This window comes from Cryptomeria japonica, chromosome 1 (genome assembly GCF_030272615.1).
Source record: "Cryptomeria japonica chromosome 1, Sugi_1.0, whole genome shotgun sequence".
NCBI lineage: Eukaryota > Viridiplantae > Streptophyta > Pinopsida > Cupressales > Cupressaceae > Cryptomeria > Cryptomeria japonica.
The window spans coordinates 660,048,501-660,067,765 of record NC_081405.1 but is presented as its reverse complement, the minus strand read 5'-3'; positions in this window follow the sequence as shown (position 1 = coordinate 660,067,765).

The following is a 19,265-nucleotide window of genomic DNA, read 5'->3' as shown; positions in this document are numbered from 1 at the left end:
TAATGCAGTTATAGTTTGACTTTATGTTGGAAAAACTAATTCATGGTTAGATGAATAATTTTTAATGGAAATTTACTAGAAATATTTTTTCTCACTTGTCGAAATTACATGGGTACTAAGAATACTAAGAATATAGAGGGCTAGTTCCATTGATTGATGGTTTTGTTTTAGCTTGGAATGGTTTCCTTGCAAATTATCATAATCAATTTTCAATTGATTAATTTAGAACTCTATACAATTGAGACTAGGCACAAGTCCTAACAACATCAATGCGTGTTTTCTTAATGGACAAGTCTATATGCAAGTCCTTGGTCATGTTTTTTAAGCTAAATTGTATTGTTTGCTTTCTATAAAAGGTTCGAAGTAATTGCAAAAAATGCCAATTTAAATTGAAATACCTTTAAACTTATAATTTTTTAAAAAATGTGAAGATGCTTTGTGGTAGTACAAAGGAAGATTTAATGAAATAATAATTTCATGACAACCATTTCAAATCCTTTCTTAAGCATGCGCTATATTTAACATTTGCTTTCATGTGTAGGTCATGCAAAACCTTACCACTTTGCATTATATTATGTTGGTCAGTTGGTGTAAATCCACTATACACAATTAATCACTAATTGACACCTAATAGTAACATGAAAACTAGAGAATATCCAACAATAACATTTTCTAGATTTTGTCATTGTTTCTTAACACAAGGATTGCATTGCATTAGTGTATCTTGTCATACTATTAATATCATTACAGAAAAATTGAACCCATTTTGACTTCTTCTAGCTTGAATAATAATCTTTTGAAAAATGATTGTTCTTCTTGGAATATTTGCATGGATCTCTATCACAATGTTTGTTTTGAGTCTTTTCTCGTTTTAGTTGATATTGAGGTCCTCGTGTCTTAAATTTTGTTGATGTTTGCTTTGTTAAAGATTTTACAAACTTGGCTTTAAAAACATTCTTATTTCTCACAAAAAGATAGGATTACAAAAGATGGCCAAGGAAAACTTAAACAATTTAGAATGAAACTGGTCTTTTGCTAAACCCCTTTGCAAGTCTCAACAAAAAACCAACCACTCAAACAATGGTTGTTGTTCTCGATGTCAACTATTAAAGATATTTTTGAACAATTTGTGGTATTTTGGTATGCATTCATATTTTAGATGCATGATAATTAAGGTAGTCTAAGTTTTCATATAGGCTAGAAACCTATTTTGAGTTAATGTGGAAGACCTTTATTCCTTAATCCAAAGCTATATAAAATACGTTATATCAAATTGGTGTCTAATTTAAATATAATTAAAAAAATAAAATTTAAATAATATAGTTATCACATTTAAAAAATATAACATATATGTATACATATGTATAAATATATGTGATATATTTGTAAGGTTCTTACTGAATAGAGTGATTTTTAGGTAAAATTTAATGTTAGTCATAGCTAGTCATAATAAACTCAATTTAAGAGAGACTTTTCTACCAATTTCACAAATCAAATATCAAAGTGCACAATATTTTGGCTTACCCCAGTATTGCTCCCTAACCTTTTTCTCTTTTAAGGGCCATAAAATAGTAACCCCCACCTTTAAATAAGAGCATAAGTGTAGTAGGTTGCCCTACCACATATGACAAATGTGTTGTATGTGTAAACATATATAAATACACACATACAATAATATGCATATATATGTGTACACATTCTCAATATTAAGAGTCGACACATTGTGGTTAACATGTTCATCTTTTTGGTGCAAGACATCTCAAACATAAAAACCAACACATTGATGTGTGTATGCACACATATCTGTAGTATCTGTCTATATGCATACATGTTTTGTAACATATGCACACACACATGAACTTAAAACATGTATACATATACACACAACATATACGCACACATGCATGAAAAAACTTAAAAAATTGATGCATTATAATTAACATGCTAATTTTTTTGTTAAGAATAACTCTCACACACATCAAACATGTTAATTTCATAATATCAAGTAACATATACACACAAAACATATATAGAAATATACATACAACACATACATATCATTTATATATATATGTCTCACACACACATATATATATATATATATATATATACAACAATTTTGACAACAATTTTGTTTTCCACCGATTGCTTGCTTGTAGGTAGACAAACATGCTTTGCAATCAATTTGTCTAACTTCTCTTGTGAAGCTTTCTTTGCATGGGCCATGGTTGTTTGGTTCTTTCGGTTCTATGAAATTATAAAAGTGCCTTTATGTTTCTACAAACATCTTTTCCATAAAGTGGGTGGGTCAAATAGAGAAAGAAAATTTGTCATCTAACGGTTGGAAGGTTGGATTCTATAGAATAATAATGATTCATCCATTAACATTGAGCCCACATTAACAACAAGGCATGAAGATATTTTTTAATTTCAACTTTGTACCTTGTCCACCCAAATATAAAATCTTCATCATCAAGACCTTTACAAGAGAAAAAAATGTCATCAGGGAGTTACAATGTGTAAATATTCAATTATATAATTTTAAATTTTAAATTATATATTCATATAAGTGGGAATTTGAACTTGTCATTTATTTGATGTTTACACCAATAATTTATGGTTAATGAGTATTATATTAAGTGTTTTTAAGTATATTAAAATTGTTATTTATTATGATTATAGATAAATAATAATCTAAATTAGGGGAGATTATATTAGATATATAATATTGTGAATCTTAAATGTTATTCTTAATCAATTTTTTTTATTTTTTATTTTTATAAATATAAAATGGTTGGGTTGTTTTATTGTAAGAATGGATCTTTTGAGATGTCATGTTTGAAGAAATGAAATTGGAGATGGACACATCCTTCTAGTAGAAATATAAGCATTTCTTATTAAAGAATTGTTAACCATCAATTTTGCATGTCACCTTTTCAATTGCTATATTTTAAACTTGTAATTTTGTGATTTTAATTCAATTTCATTAACATTCTTTGTTATGTGTATATTTGATCTTATCAAATCTACTATGGGACTTGAGTATTATCTAGGAAATCGATAATTTCTTTGTTGAAACTTCTAAAGATGCTTTTTAACACCACCAATTTCTAAAATTTGTGGAGGTGAATAAGTATTACAATCAAATGGTAAAATTCAAAAGTGAAGAAAATCACACAAAATAAAAACATCTCGAAACTTAAACATATGTACAATTTAATCTCAAGAATCAAAACTTTCAAATCATCTCTTTCATTAATCCTTAATCATTAATCAATATCGATTTTCAATTTATACATTATGATATAATATCTTAACAAATTAAAACGCTCAAATAACATACTAAAAACTAGATAAACTCTTTAATCCTTTTCAACACTTCATTTATCTTTGTTTTGAGTGCTAACTCTTTATTCACATCAATCAATCACAAAACTTTTTTTTTTTTTTGATCGATAACCAGGATAATATATTGCTTAAAAAGGAAAATTACATCCAAAAAGTTGTTAAACAGCTTGCCACTACATGGGGTCTCGCCCCTACAAAACCATCTGAACTCGAAATAGACACCAGACCTACAGGACCAACCACTACAAAAAACCAACCATACAACCACATAACCCCCTCAAAACCCGATAGGCCCAAAGGACCTGTCTAACGAACAATCACAAAACTTTTTAGTGTCTTAGCTTTAATCTAATTAAAATTATATTTCTAAATTTTGTAAAAGATTAAGAAAAGATTATTTAAAAGTATATTTCACATCACTCAATCACAAAACTTTTTAATGTCTAGCTTTAATCTAATTAGAATTATATTCCTAAATTTTGTAAAAGAGTAAGAAAAGATTATTTAAAAGTATATATGTAATAATTTGCATTATACATGAAATTCGTGGTTAGGTCACGATCTTTGGAAAATAATTATTTAAAAAAAAATTCAAATGTAATGATTGATAAATTCCCTTCATATTAGGATTCTTTGATATTTCTTATGGGAAGCCCATAATTGGTGAGGCATTAATGCATAATTCACGTCAAAAGGGACCCCTCCACTTTCTAGTAGAAAAAAGAAGCCTTCCTTTTAACATAATAGGTGGTATGGAATCTAAGAAAAATGCCATTTTATTTTTATTAATTTTACTAAAATTTCATTTTGCCATTGTTGTCAGTTGTTTCTATTTATAGAGTTAATTTTCATGACATTAATCTTTAATTAATTGTTAAAAGTATGTAGTGTAATGATATAAAAAAGTTGTGAGTTTTGTAAGTATAAACAAATGTGTTGAATTAGAATTCCACTCTCTTAAATGAAAAACGATTAAATATATAATCCTTGTGACCCAATCTAGTGACCCAACAACCCTTGTCTTAGTCTCACCTTTTTCACAAAGTTTTGAGCTATTGAAGAGGCGAGTTGAGGTGAGACTAGTCCCCTCGAGGTGGTGAGGCCAACTCAAAATAGCAACCATTAGGTTAAACCAATCAATGTGAGTCATACCTTGGACCTACATAAGAAGAACACAAAGCCTTAGTACAACCATGTCAATCGTTTGAGCTACAGGGTTGCCTCCAAGCGCATTACAAATTTTACCAATATGTATAAAGAATTAAATCGCTCGTATCATCATGAAAATCTTATTTGTTAAATAATATTAAGAATGCTCAAGTGACACTCAAATCATCTCATTTATCATCTATTAGATCATTATGCATCATACATTTTATAGTGCATTGTGGAGATAAGTTTCTTGATTATTATAATCATACCTCACCTCATGTACAAAGACATCATTGTATGACTTATATTCAATACATTGAGGAATATATAACAATATAAATTTGAAGTTGTGAACTTAAAAGACTTCAATCACACACACACACACACACACACACACACACACACACACACACACACACACACACACACACACACACACACACACACACACACACACACACACACACACACATATGAACTAATCATTAAATTTAATTACATTTGTACATGTAATATTTTCACATTTGCCTTAAATAATTCACCAAGAATCATGAGATCCAATATATATTAGAATCATAAGAATCATCAAATATATTATGTATAAACTAAAAAATCTCACTTTATGTGTGTTTGTCCTATAATATCATATTCAATTAATTTTAAAAGCATAAGGTTATTATTATTTCATGTTAACACTTATAATGATGAACTTTACAATTTTTGGTCCATTAAAATAGTAAAATTTAACCTATAAATAAATACATTTACCTTCTTCTTATTATATCTTTAATGGTGGTTCAAAGATTATATATGCTTACCATAGGAAACACAACATTCTCATTCATTTCAAATGATGTCAAAAAATTGTAAGATCCACATTCAATTGTTCTTATAAAACAATTTAACATTACTTGAAAAAAGCATGTAATCGATCTTCACTAATTAAGATGTATTACATTTGCTAAATTGTTTCTCTATTTTTTTCAAGATGATCAAAAAATAATTTTAATTTCTTTCCTACAAATATCTCTCTCTATCTTTTCATTTTCACACTTAATAGTTACAAAATACATATCTGGAAGAGATTGAAATTTCGTCCAAGCCAAAGTTAGCACATCTTTTTAAAAGGGTTTATTTTGAATTATTCTAGAAGAAGAATTTCAATGTCTAATTAGTATTTTCAATTATTACTTTAATAAGGTTTTAACTAAGATAATAGTCCTTAGTCTCATTTACAAATTTCCCTATGTCATGTGAATATCATCTAAATAAAAAATTGCTACATGATAAACCGTTAGCTCCATGTGAGCTATAGTTCGATAAAAACTTATACTGAAATCACTTCTCAAATCTCAATCAATAAAATATGAATTTCATATCATATCAATTGAATTAACCGTTGAAACATAAAATTGACATAATAAACACACGATTTTGCATTTTTCCAAAAAAAAAATTGACATCCTAATTTTACAAACTAAAAAACCCTCTTATTTTCTAACCCTTAATTTTAAAAGCTACATCAATTTATCAAACACAATACAATGTTACAAATAATTTATAATTTATAATTTCCTCAAGATATTTATTGCCCCTGACCATATGAGAAACATGGAGGCATGGGACCCAATCATGCCTTTACATGGACTTAGAGTTACAAATCTTATAAAGACCCAAACTTAAATGGTAGATTTTTTTTTGACTAAGATGGTCTTTAAGAGAGAAAAGATTTGCAAGCAAATATGTTTTCTATAGAATTCTATATCTAGTAAGCTCAAAATCTTAAACATTGTGGAGTTCCATGCAAGTTTGGACAAAAGTAGAAGCCATACATTGTGGGACAATTTGTCTAGTTTTCTCAAAGTCATGCTTTGAATATAATCTAATTAGTACAAAATTCCATTTCCAATGTGATATTGATGTTTGTGTTTTCCTTTCGATGTGAAATACATTATTAGTGATGTGTAGATAACCTCAATAAATGTTGTGTTCAATAATATATTAGTTTTAAAAAAAAAAAAATGATGTGCAAAGCTCCATATTTTCTATTGTGGTCTTTTACACACTTCTAGGCATTGGTATTGGCAATTTTATCATGCTATGACATATTTTCTTGTAAATATAATATAATAATATGATATATGAAATTATATAAAAATTTACATATTCTTGGTAAATTCTATAAATATAATTTTAAGAAAAAGTATTGTATAGTAATTAGTTTTTTTTTAATTAAACATAAAAATATAAAATATAATTCAAAATGAAAACAATTATCATCAAATTTTAGGTAGCAATTGATGAATATTGTAGTTTATAGTTAATAGTAGTTCTTGTTATTATAATATAGTTAAAAATTTGTTTGTTTGATTATGTTATGTATTAGTAGTTTGGTTAAATTAAATGTATTGAATGACAAAATAGTATATTTTTTTTTATATTAAATATAGTGTTATCAACAGAATTACAGCACGAGGAGGTTCCAAAATTAAGTCAGCTCCAGAGGCATGCCTCACACGGAGAGTAAGTCACAAGAGCAGCCAAAAATGTAAATTACATAGTGAAGCAGCTATACAACAGCATAAAAGGTATTAATGCAGCAGGTCTTCAAACTGATCAACCCAAGCTGTCCATCCGAGAGGTCCTTCCATCCAAGCGATGCTTTTATTAGCTTGGATTTGAGCAATCATTTTTATCTGATCATCAGTCGCATTCTTGTTTTTGGTAATTTCCTTGTGCAGCTTTTTCACCGTTTTATTGAAAAAAACCATATTGTTCATGTGGTTACGATAGTCGTAACCGTCTTTCATTTCAAACACGAACATAGTAGAGTGCCCCATCTTGAAGAATCTGATCAGTTTCTCCCTCTCGATCATCATCGTAATACAAACCTGCGAAGAGATTTTAATAAGGGTGAGTTTAAGGTATAACTCAGTAAGAGATCTATGTGCACCTTGAAACCTTTCCTCATTTCTGCATTTCCATAGCTGCCATAAAATGTTAGCTGAAATAATGAACCATAGAATATTAGAATCATTTTTAAGTCCATGAATGTAACCTGTAATAATTTCAAAGATATCAATGTATTTGGGGTACGTAATTCCACATAATTCCCATACTTTCTTTGCAAAATTACATTCAAAGAATATATGTCTACAAGTTTCAGGTTTATTGCAGAAGGTACAACTATCATAATTCATCTGGTAATTGTTAATAGGTATTCTATTAATTAACAATAACCATCTAAAACATCTGATCTTGGGGTCAATGGAGGATTTCTAGATTCTTTTAAAAATTTTATTCCAGTCCTTCATCTCCAGGTCAGTATACCACACATTATTAACATGCTTAATAATACTAAGATTATTATTCAGGGAGTTGTAAACATTTTTGGCTTTAAGTTTAGTCAGAAGAGAACCATCAGTCCATTTGCTGTTAGTGAATCTATGAGAGTCAACGAGGCAGTTTGAAGGGATGTTCGAGCAGGCTCTAGTAAGCATGGAGTATGTTTTTTTATGAGCGGCAGGAAGATTATATTTATATCTTAACTCATCCCAATTAATCAAGCAATCATTTTCAAAAAGGTCCATGAATGTGGAGATTCCCAAGTTATTCCAAACTTTGGCCGAACAACCTTGAGTCAAGGCAAGCGGCTTCCCTTGGAGATACAGATTCCACCAAATAGACCTCTCACCATGTAGAGAGTCGTCCGAATGGAATGCATTATCAGAAATGCAGTGTCTAGACAACTCCCAAGCTCTCCATAATGTTTTGAATACTGCAGAGCCATGCACAGCAGTAGGAAATTTACCAAAGATGATATCAGCAAATGGGAGATTTTTCCAAGTTTTAGCTTTTTTTGGGTAACCTCTCAAGATATTGTTCCTAACAAGTACTTTCCATGGCTCTTCTCCATCTACACAGTGAGAGATCCACTTGGTGGCAAGTGCAATACCTTGGAGTCTAAGGTCTTTTAGCCCAAGCCCTCCATATTTTTTATCAGTGCAGCACCAGTCCCATTTAACCATGTGGCACTTTTTATTTCCTTTACCGTCCGACCAAAGGAAGTTCCTTATAGCCTTCTGGATTTCTAAAATTTGATAGTTGTTGAACATCCAAGCAGAAGCGTAGTATATGTTGTATGAAGATAAAATCTTTTGATAGACTTGAAGTCTGCCAGCAAGTGACAGGAATCTGTTGAACCAGCTATTAAGCTTTTTGGTGATTTTGGTCTTAACCCATAACCACATATCCTTAATAGAGGGATCTACAGCAAAAGGGATGCCCAGGTATTTGGTTATGGTGGTTGGGCCACCCCACTGGAAGCCAAATTTCAACAACCACCCCGGAGGATGTTCATCCCAGCCAAGACAAATACATTTGGCCTGAGATAGTTTAGCACCCGAGATCGAGCAGAAGAGATCAAGTTTCTTAGTAAGACAATTAAAGTTATCATCTTCCATCTTAATGAATAAGCTAGTATCATCAGCGAATTGGCAGATAGACAGATCCTCATTGTTGGGAAGAGTGATACCTTTGACAGCCGGGGATAAAGTGTCGTCAGTAAGGATGTAGGTAAGAGCTTCAGAAGCAATTACAAATAGAGCAGGGGCAAGTGGACATCCCTGTCTAATAGATCGAGTTAGAGGAAAGGGCTCCGAAAGAGATCCATTAATATCAACTTGGGCCATAGCATCTTTAAGCAAAAGTTTGATATACTTACAGAATAGGTTAGGGAATCCGAAGGCCTTGAGCATAGTATCAATAAAGCTCCATTCTATTCTATCATAGGCTTTCTCAAAATCCAAGAGAAGGATAGCAACATTTTGGTTGGAGGTCTTAGCCCAGTTCATTGCTTCCCAACTGGTTATAAGATTTTCCAGTATGTATCTACCTTTAATAAAACCAGTCTGGGTAGGGCTCACAAACTTAGGCAGGATACCTTCTAATCTACGAGCAAGAATTTTGGCCAAAATTTTATATGATACATTCAGAAGCGTAATTGGTCTCCAGTTTTTGATATTAGTTTTGTCTCCCTCTTTAGGGATTAATTTGATAATACCCATGTTTATCATGTTGCCGAGAGAGCCTTTATCAAAAGCTTCATTATACAGGTCAAGGAGATCGGAGCTTATCCAATCAATGTTAGCTTGATAAAACTCAGCTGGGATTCCATCAGGCCCAGGAGATTTTTCCTTTTTAAGAGTATTGATAGCATTAACAATCTCTTGTTTAGTTATGCTTTGTCCCAAAGAATCGGAATCGGACTGGGTTATCTTATTAGGTATAATGGTTCTAATTTGTTTTCTGAGCTCAGCGGATTCCATAGTGTCCTCAGAAGTAAACAGATTACAGTAGTATTTGGAGAAGGCAGCCTTTATCTCCTCAGGGTCCACTAGCTCAATATTCTCCACAGAGATGCTTGAGATAGTTTCGTTCGTATGTTTTTGCTTAAGATAGTTAAAAAAGAATTTTGTACCTTTATCACCGAATTGAAGCCAGTGAGCCCTGCATCTGATCTTGACACCATTAACAAGTTTTTGCTGATGTAATCTAAGGTTGTCCCTAGCTCTAGATACCATAGGTAATAGATTTTGATTAGTCGAGTTGCTCTGCATACTAGCTTCAGCAGAGCAAAGCTTATCCGAGAGGGATTTCTCAATATATCTATAATCCTTGGCCTTCTTTTGGCCAATCGTTTGAAGTAAGGCTTTCCAAGCAAGAAGATTCTTTTGCCATCTATCACAGTAGGAAAGGGAAGGATAACTATTCTTATTAAAGGAGCTTATAAGTTGAATGGCTATCAATATGTCTTCATCTTTTAGCAAAGAGGTATTAAGAATATATCTAGATTTGCCAACCAGAGGTGCTTGTGGAACACAAGATAGTTTGATACAAGCAGAAATAGGATGGTGGTCTGATAGGGCCGTAGGGTGAACAGATACAGCATTGCCATTTTTGTCAGGTATGAAGGAGAAACTGTTCGAGTGAGCATAGAATCTGTCAAGTCTGGCATAGATACGGGAGGAGGCATGTTGAAAGTTACACCAGGTATACTTCAGATTAGTATTGGTATTGTCAATGTTTTTCAGAGGGTCAAACAGTTTTTTTCCTTGGATCATATTATTCCAAGGCATAACTTCAGCAGGTTTCCAGTTAAATGGTCTGCCTCCAGATTTGTCTTTTTGAGACTCAACCATGTTAAAGTCTCCTCCCAATATCCATGGGATGTCTGGAAGGGATGATATCCATAACCAAAGTTCAGCTCTCTCCTGAGGTTCATTGGGAGCGTAAATGGAGCAAACTCCAAATGTAACATTATTGATACAGATAGATGCCCATACAGCACTATTGCATGGGGATCTACCTTTATCAACAATGTGTTTGGACCATTTAGGATTAATAAGTAGCGCAGTGCCTCCCTTTCCTTTGGAGTGTGCAGAACATAATTTAATTGAATCTTTCCAGATGAATTCAAGATTAAGATCTAAAATAAAATCAACAGCTTTAATTTCTTGCAACATAATAAAGTCTTTGTTGCTAATAGTGTCCAGAAAATGCTTAGCAATGTATTTCCTGTCCGGGGACTCAAGGCCCCTTACATTCCATGAGATAAAATGCATTCTAATCTGTTGTCAGTAGGGACGCAAGTAAGGTCCATAGATCCACCTGTATTGGTGGTATTGTATTGTGCAGATCCTTCTTCACTCATGGGCCCAACAGGGCTTTTGTTTTTGGACCCAGGAGGTCTACCCCGACGCTTAGACTTGGGGAAATCTTTTTGCCAATCTAAATCTTCAGCTTCCACATCAGGAATTTTAGATTGGTCATTTCCTCTGCCAGGTCCAACCATAGGAGTAGAGTAAAATTGATCATTTGTGTGCTTGGGAGGGATAGATATCAAGTTACCATTATTTGCTGGTACAATTTCCAAATAGTACCCTTCCTCAATTTCTTTGAAAGTCTTAATTTTGGCCGCAATGGGGGAGGTATCTATTGAGGTAAGAGGAGCAGTAGGTGTAGAGGTCACCGGTGGAGTATTGGATTTATTAATTTTATCACTAAGGGCATCAGAGATGTCAGTTTTCCTTCTTCTTTTTTTATCCGATTTCCTTTTAACAACTTGAAAACCATCTGTCATGTTAACATCTAGTTGGGGTTCGGTCGCAATGGTATTGTCGTGATTTTTATTGTTAGTTGCAGGTTGGGCAGACAACACTGTAGAGATTTCTTTGTTTTTATTAGTAGGAACAGAGTTGTTCAATGTACCAGTATCAACAGATTTAGGGTTTGAGTTAGTCTCATTTTTCCTTTTGATGATGGGGCAGTCGCGACGAAGGTGTCCCTCCTTCTTACAAAGAAAACAAGCATTTAGTCCCCCTAAAATCTCCAGAGGACAAGAGATTACATCCCCTGAAATGTTTATTTCAAGAGCTGGAGGGATTTCAATGCCCGGCTTAATCGACACTAGCACTCTAGCGTCCATGTGTGGAACCAATCGAGAGGAATCATCAAACCTAATGACCTTGTCGAGTGGCTCCAACAGCTGTATAATGAATCGCCAAAGATATGGGGGCAGATTTTTAACAATGATCCACCTTGGTGCAGACAAGGCCAACACCTCTTCATGTATAGCCTCTGGAGACCAAGCTAAGGCTCGAAAGGATGTATTACCTACATTCCAATACTGCCTTTTGAGGACAGCCTCCTGGGCTTCTGCAGATTTAAAAAAGATGACAAATAGACCCTTCTGCAATTGACGACAGAAAGAGATGCTATACCCTAATTTCAAATTCCAATAGTTATAAAACCAATCATCCAAAAATTTTCTTGCAGGGCTTCGTTCAACATCAACAACAGCGAAAAAAATTGCAAAGTTCTTTAACCTACCCTTTTCTTTCTCTATTTCATCTAACATTTCAGGGTTAGGGGAGATGGAAAAAGGCCTCAAACCACCCATAGATCTCTTACCTGGTTCGGTCTCTTCATGTTGAGGAGAAGCACTAAACCTAGCGGCAGCAGCGATAGAGGAATTCGCCACCGCCTCGGAGAAGGTTTTCGTGACTGACTGAGCATTGTTTTTTTTGGTTTCGGTAGTGTTAGGTTTAAACGCAGAGGTAGTGTTAGATGCATTAATGGGTTTCACTGAGGGCGGCACGGCTTCTGCCGGAGGTAATAATGGTGGAGCGGACATTATGAGTTAACTATAAATGCAGTAAGGAACGCACACACCTGGAACATTGGGAGGAGTGACTGTCGAGCGAGGGTCGCCACATCGGATGCCAGATCTCTACCAAACGCAGAGTCGAAAATAGTATATTTTACATAAAAATTATGTATAATATACTTAATATTGAAATAGTTGCTTACGTAGAGAATAGAATGAATAAATGAATGATTTTTTTAAAAAAAGGATCCTTACATATTCTAAAATACACAATTTTTAGATGTATCTAATTTGAAAGGCATTTTTAAGAGCTTGTAGAAATGAGGTTATGTTTTAAATTAGACAAGGGAGAAGCTATTTTATTAGACACAATTTCAAAGCATCAATGCATACTCCATTCATCGCTTGAACATTTGGTCTACACACTTCAATAAATTTAAGAGACATGTTACATGTCATTTCTCCTTTAGTATAATTTAGCATATAATATTTGTTATTTTTTGTGTCTTGTCAAGTTTATTTTATAAATGTCAATATCATGCTAAAAAAAAAACACTTCTTACTTTTTGACTAATAGAGTCTTTAATCAAGACGTATTTTTTTTTTAATCTATAAATTACTTTCAAAGAGAAATAAGTGTTTGTGGGCTAATCATTGCATTTAAAATAAATAGATAAAGCAAGTCCAAAATGAAGGGAAAAAGTGTTTTTCATTTTATATTAATATTTATGTAATACATATATTAATATATAATAAAATAATATAATCATATGGCATATTGTAATATTATAATATACTAATGTTTGTTATAATGAGGTAAAATAAAGAATTATATGAAAATCATATTTATTATTTATTTCTGTTAGAGTTAATTGTCGAGCCCCATAGCTCCTAGAAATCACCTACAACCAAAACAATAGAGAGAACAAGCAATAGATTTTGCTATGTAATCTAAGAATTCTATTGATGCAATAAATCTCTTAAAGAATTATTACAATTACAATAATGAATCCTTACAAAAAGGAAAAGAAAAAAGAAACCTTAAATGAAACCCTTGGTAAGGATTAAATTAGATTATGACAAGTGTTGTCATCTTATGCTATGAGACAAAAAATATATAACCTAATAATAATAAAAAATAGTCCTTAGTTTATCTTAGCTATAATAAAGTAAAAGAGGGCCTGATAATTAACTATTGGGTGATTTTTCTATTTACTCTAACACCCCCCTTAAGCATAACTTAGGGAAAAGCAAAAACTCTAATGATGAATGCAAAGATAGATCCATGAATACATCTTGAATATAAGGCTTGATGGGGCACCCATGTACAAACAAAAAAAGAAACATCTCACAATCAAAGAAAAGAGAAAAATCTGTGGGAAAAACTCCCCTCCAAAAGAGAAAATAAATAAAAGAGTACATGAGAAAAAAGAGTGTAGGACTCAACATGTTCCCCGCTTGGTCACTTAAGTACAATCAAGATCACCTCATATGAGAGAAAGAAGAGACAATGAATCCCCTCCACAAGGAAGTAGCTGATATGCCAAAAGTGAATGTACAAAGAAGAATGTTGAAGATTATCCAAAATCGACAAACAATGTTCCTCCCCTTAGGAAGAAACAAATTCAATGACAAATGTAGGATAATATATTTTAAGAGATATGGGAGAAAAGGTCTCATAATGTGTGCCTTATAAAATTACTCAAGTGTCCACATGTTTTAATCAAAAGGTGTCAAATCAAATGAAGCAAATCCAACCAACTATTAAGATACTCATAGAACAACCTCAAAAGACAATGATGATGTGATAACGGGTGTGTTGTAGCTACTATAAAAGAGGAAGCAAATATCATCAATCATGTCTCTAATAATTATAATGTCAACAAATAACTCTATAATAGTTGGCAAAACATTATCCCATAAGGCTACAATTGAAGGACTAGAGACATCTTGTTAAACTAAACTAATCTCCAAAAATACAAGAGGTAGAGGAGATGGAATCTTAGCACAAGTCTCATATACGAAGATGGATGGAAGTATAAATAGGTTCAAGTGGCCAAACCTTTTTTTAGATGTCTAATCCACTCCATATGCATGAAAGGGTAAATTAGTTAAAGGTATTGCACGATCATTTGAAGAAAAAATGTGAGAAAGCATACGTGTTCAAGATGCATGATCAACTATCCCAATTGCAATAATCTTTCTACTCTCCAAGTATCTAATCAACATTGAATTAAGTGTGAACTCAAAAAGCCTCCCTAGCCCACTATGTATATTCTAATAGATGGAAGAGGATAGTGAAGGAACACAAAGTACATCATGATATATGCCATCATTAAAATTAATAGATCCTTTCCCACAAACACTCATGTAAGTGTTGTTCCCCACCATATGTGTGGTGAACTACAAGGATCAAATGAAGAGAACATACCCTAAGGGGAAGTGATGCAGGAGCATCCATGTTGTAAGAGCAATCTTGCATCACCCAAAATTATTGTTTAGTAAGTTGTCAGTTTTGCACAAAATCTTACACAAACCTCTTGAATGGTGATAATAATCCCAATATCTTGTGGCATTCAAGAGATATTCAATTTTTTGGGGAGAATTTCCCCTATACAACTTAAAATGCAATTTTGAGTGCCTTAGAGGCCTTGAATGGGCTTGCAAGTTGACTAACACACTTTGATGTTGTAGGTTTCCTCACAAGAATTTCAATGATATATGGTTATTGAAGATATGATGGTTAGTTTGAAATTTATGGCTACCGAAAGTTTGGCTACCGAAAATCTAATAAAATATTTTATTAAGTCAAAAAGTGGTTGGTTATTTTTTGGTGCCTAAAAATGAGGGATTTCACTTTCCTAGACATTCTAGGGTAGTTATACATTCTAGATAAGGAAGGTGAATGTGGGTTACAAAACATAGTTCTAGTAGTACAGATGGTAGCTCTAGCTTGTGGATTATTGTAATGAGAAAGCCCATATGGCTGTAGCATGCTATTTTTTAAATATTTTAGTTTTCATTCCATTGAGATAATAGAAAGCAAGTGTTTCTTTTTTTGCATTATCTATTTATTTCTCCATTGTTGTTGTTGTTGTGTGTTTGGGTTTGTAATGGTAGTAGTTGTAAACACTTAAATTTGATTAATTAATTTAATCAAATTTAATTCCCTTGGTCACCTATATTAATTACATAATTAAATTTTATTTACTTAGTTATGGCATCCCTTATGACTAAATTAATTTAACTAATCGATCCATGTCTAATTAATTGATTAATGTTTTAATTAATTAACTCCCCTTTATCCTTCTTCTACTAAATAAAATAATTTAAACATTTTATTTAGTTCATGTCACCCTTTTCCTCTTTTTATTTGGATTTAAATAATTCAAAATAATCTAATTTTGTTACATGTCTCCTAACTTTAACCCTCCATCTAACCCTTCCTATAGCCTAACCAACCTTATCCTTCTAACCTCCCTTGTCACATGTGTACACATTCCTATTTTCTTAAATATTAGGAAAATAAACTAATTTTGGGTGGCTACCTCCCAAAATTGACAGTGTACTTGTTTACACTTGTCACTTCTTGTGATGACACTTGTCCTTCTCAAGGACACTTGCCAATCCTCCCCTTGCCACTTGTCCTCGATTGAGACAAGTGGCACATCCTCAAGCATCTCCCTCCTCCCATCAAATCCTATTGAATCCCCTTATTTCCCTTCACAATTGATCCACTTTCATGTAATCATATCATTGTAATGTCAATTTAGCCACACACATAAAATCGTCTTGCATCCATCTTTAGCATAGTTTCTTGCATATCTCATCATCATGGAGCGTATGATAACACCCTTGGAAGCATAGATCAAGCATACATCAAATCCAATGGACAATCAAATCAAAGGAGAATTGGAGGTTTTTCTTTCCTTTGTTTGTTTATCATTTTCTTTTTAATTCTCCATTTTAGTGCCCAAGATCTTGAGTGTTTGATAGAATTTGTGCTTGCTTAAAGGTTGTTAACATTGTTATTTTAATTATTTTTATTGGCACACATTTTCACTCACACATTTCTAGCATGCTTTGTGGGACCCACTTCATGGGTCATATATCATGTTTTTTGTTGTTTTATTGCATTATTTTTGCAGATTTTGGACACTTGCAGGCAAAAACGTGGGAATACAAGTCGATTTCTACTTCGACGGAATTCAATTCATCTCCATGTCGATTTCGAGAAGTGATGGGAACACACTGCTAAATAGCGAGCATGCCACCAAAAATGGTGGGAATGCATTCTCGCTTTCATATGGATGGTAAAAAAAAATGTTTTTGCTCTTGGGTTTTTCTATTTTTTAGTCTCCATTTAACAGTAAAACGACGGGTTTGCACTTAGGAATAGTGGGATTGACACTAGTAATGACGAAATTGCATCCAAGAGTGGCAGGATTGAGGTTTTGTCTGTATTTTTGTATTCTATATATTTTACAATTTATATTTTAACAATAGAATAGTGGGTTTGCACTTAGTAATAGCGGATTTATGGGTAAAATTGAGAAACAATGAGAATGAATTGTGTAACAATAGGAATGTTGTTTTTTGTATTTTTTCCATCTTTCCAGTTTTTTGATTTAATCAAATTTCTGCTAACATGCTAATGATCTGTTGTTTGTTGTTTGTGTTAACATTTACATATGTTCACTTGTAGAAGGCCCAAATGCCTAAATCACTAACTTGTGTGTTGTAGGACCACCAAAGAGGGGTGCACTTGAAAACAAAAGTTTTGGGTTAAAATGAACAACCTATCTTTTGAGTAGTTAGAAAACACTTCAATTATTAAAGAAATCAATCATTGTTTATTGTTTTTTCCTTGTTTAGATTAGATCCCTAAGATAGCACACAAGTACCCTCTCCCCTTGCACCTCTGGGTGACCTTTGGTGTAAGAAAACATGTACTATCTTATTAGTGAGCCTGCCTCCCAATGCTATATGCCAGTGAGAGGGAACAACTCAAAGTGGTACTTTCAATTTAGTTAGTTATATAAATGGGCTAGGATGAAAACTTGAGTCTTCTTGGTGAGAAGCATATCTTGACGATTCCCTCAGTATCTACATTCGTGTTACATATGTAAAAATCCTCTCATGGGGACTAGGACAGGCTCTTAAGTGAGTCATAGTCGAATGGATAACCATTAAGTCACCGAATTATGAGTAGACACCACTTGTTTTAGAGGCCCAAAACCCATGCTCACTAATTCAGGGAATACGGATTGTATTCCAAAGTTAACCCTTCATGTACCCTTCATCATGAGGTATGAATTCTTCGATTAACAAAGGTTTTCAAAGCTTCGGAGAATTAGATATTGTGTGTTTGTTTTATGGTGGGGGATTTAGGGTCACTAAATCTCTTCATATCCACTATATCTGATGTATTTCTATTTATAGCAAAGGGCCTTAGTGAGTAGTACCCACTTTCTATCCTTAGGTTGTGAACTACCTGATGTGTCTTCATGTGCAAACTAGTAAAATGTTATCATTTGGACTAATCTAGGCCCTCCTCATTCACTCGAGTTAGACAACTATTTTCATGCTTGTTGTGTTTGTGTCATATATTAATCTCTTGCCAAAAAACAAGTCCAAATTGTCAAAACAGTGGGTTAGTGTCAGTTTACCTAATCTGAGTAACTGTAGGTTTGTTGTCTCAAATTGTGGAATTACACCCTGAAACGGTAGGAATGCCTTTTGTCAAGTCATTTTACCAAGTACTCAAAATAGCAGGTTTGCACCCAATAGTGGGGGGAATCTTGTTAGCCTAAGTCAGTTTCCACTTTTGTTAAAATAATGGATTTGTATGTTGAAACGACAGGAACGTTGTTTCAGAGAGGTCAGTTTTACTAGTCTTGTCAAAGCCTCGGGTTTGTTGTCACAAACTGCAGAATCACACTCTAGAATGTCGATTTTGCATCCCACAGTGGCAAGAATGCCATTTGCCTCATTATTCTACCAAATTACCAAGTGTCGAGATTGCTATCTTGTTCAACAGATTTGCCTATTGGTCTTAGAAAACATTTTAATCTTTTTCATCATTATAATCGTTGATCAAGGCCTAATTTTGTGTGTTCACTATCATCATCCCAATCCCTTGTGTTCCCCATCTTGAGGGTCATAATCCAATGTGTATCATCACACCTCCTCATAGTCACAACGTCATTATCCTCTTTTTCCTAAGTCAAGGGTTCTTACCAAGCATCAAGTCACAAAATTCAATCCCTAATTGGACGTCAATCAACTTTACTCAATCAATCGAAATCCAAAATCATATCTCGGATCTATCTCATTTAGTCCAAGTGGTCAATCCAATCATCAAACACTAATTAATCCTTCGATCGAATATAATCAATCAGTTTCTTGCTTAGACATTTTTTCGTCGAGTCAATCAACCAATCAATATTTCAATCAAGTCAATTAATCAATCAGTCTTTGTAATCGAGATCAATTAATTCAATCCCTTAATCGAGCTCTTTCAATCAATCATCCCATCTAATAAAAATCAAGCGAAGGATCAATCCTTTTTCCTTACTTGGTCTCATATCCTAAAATT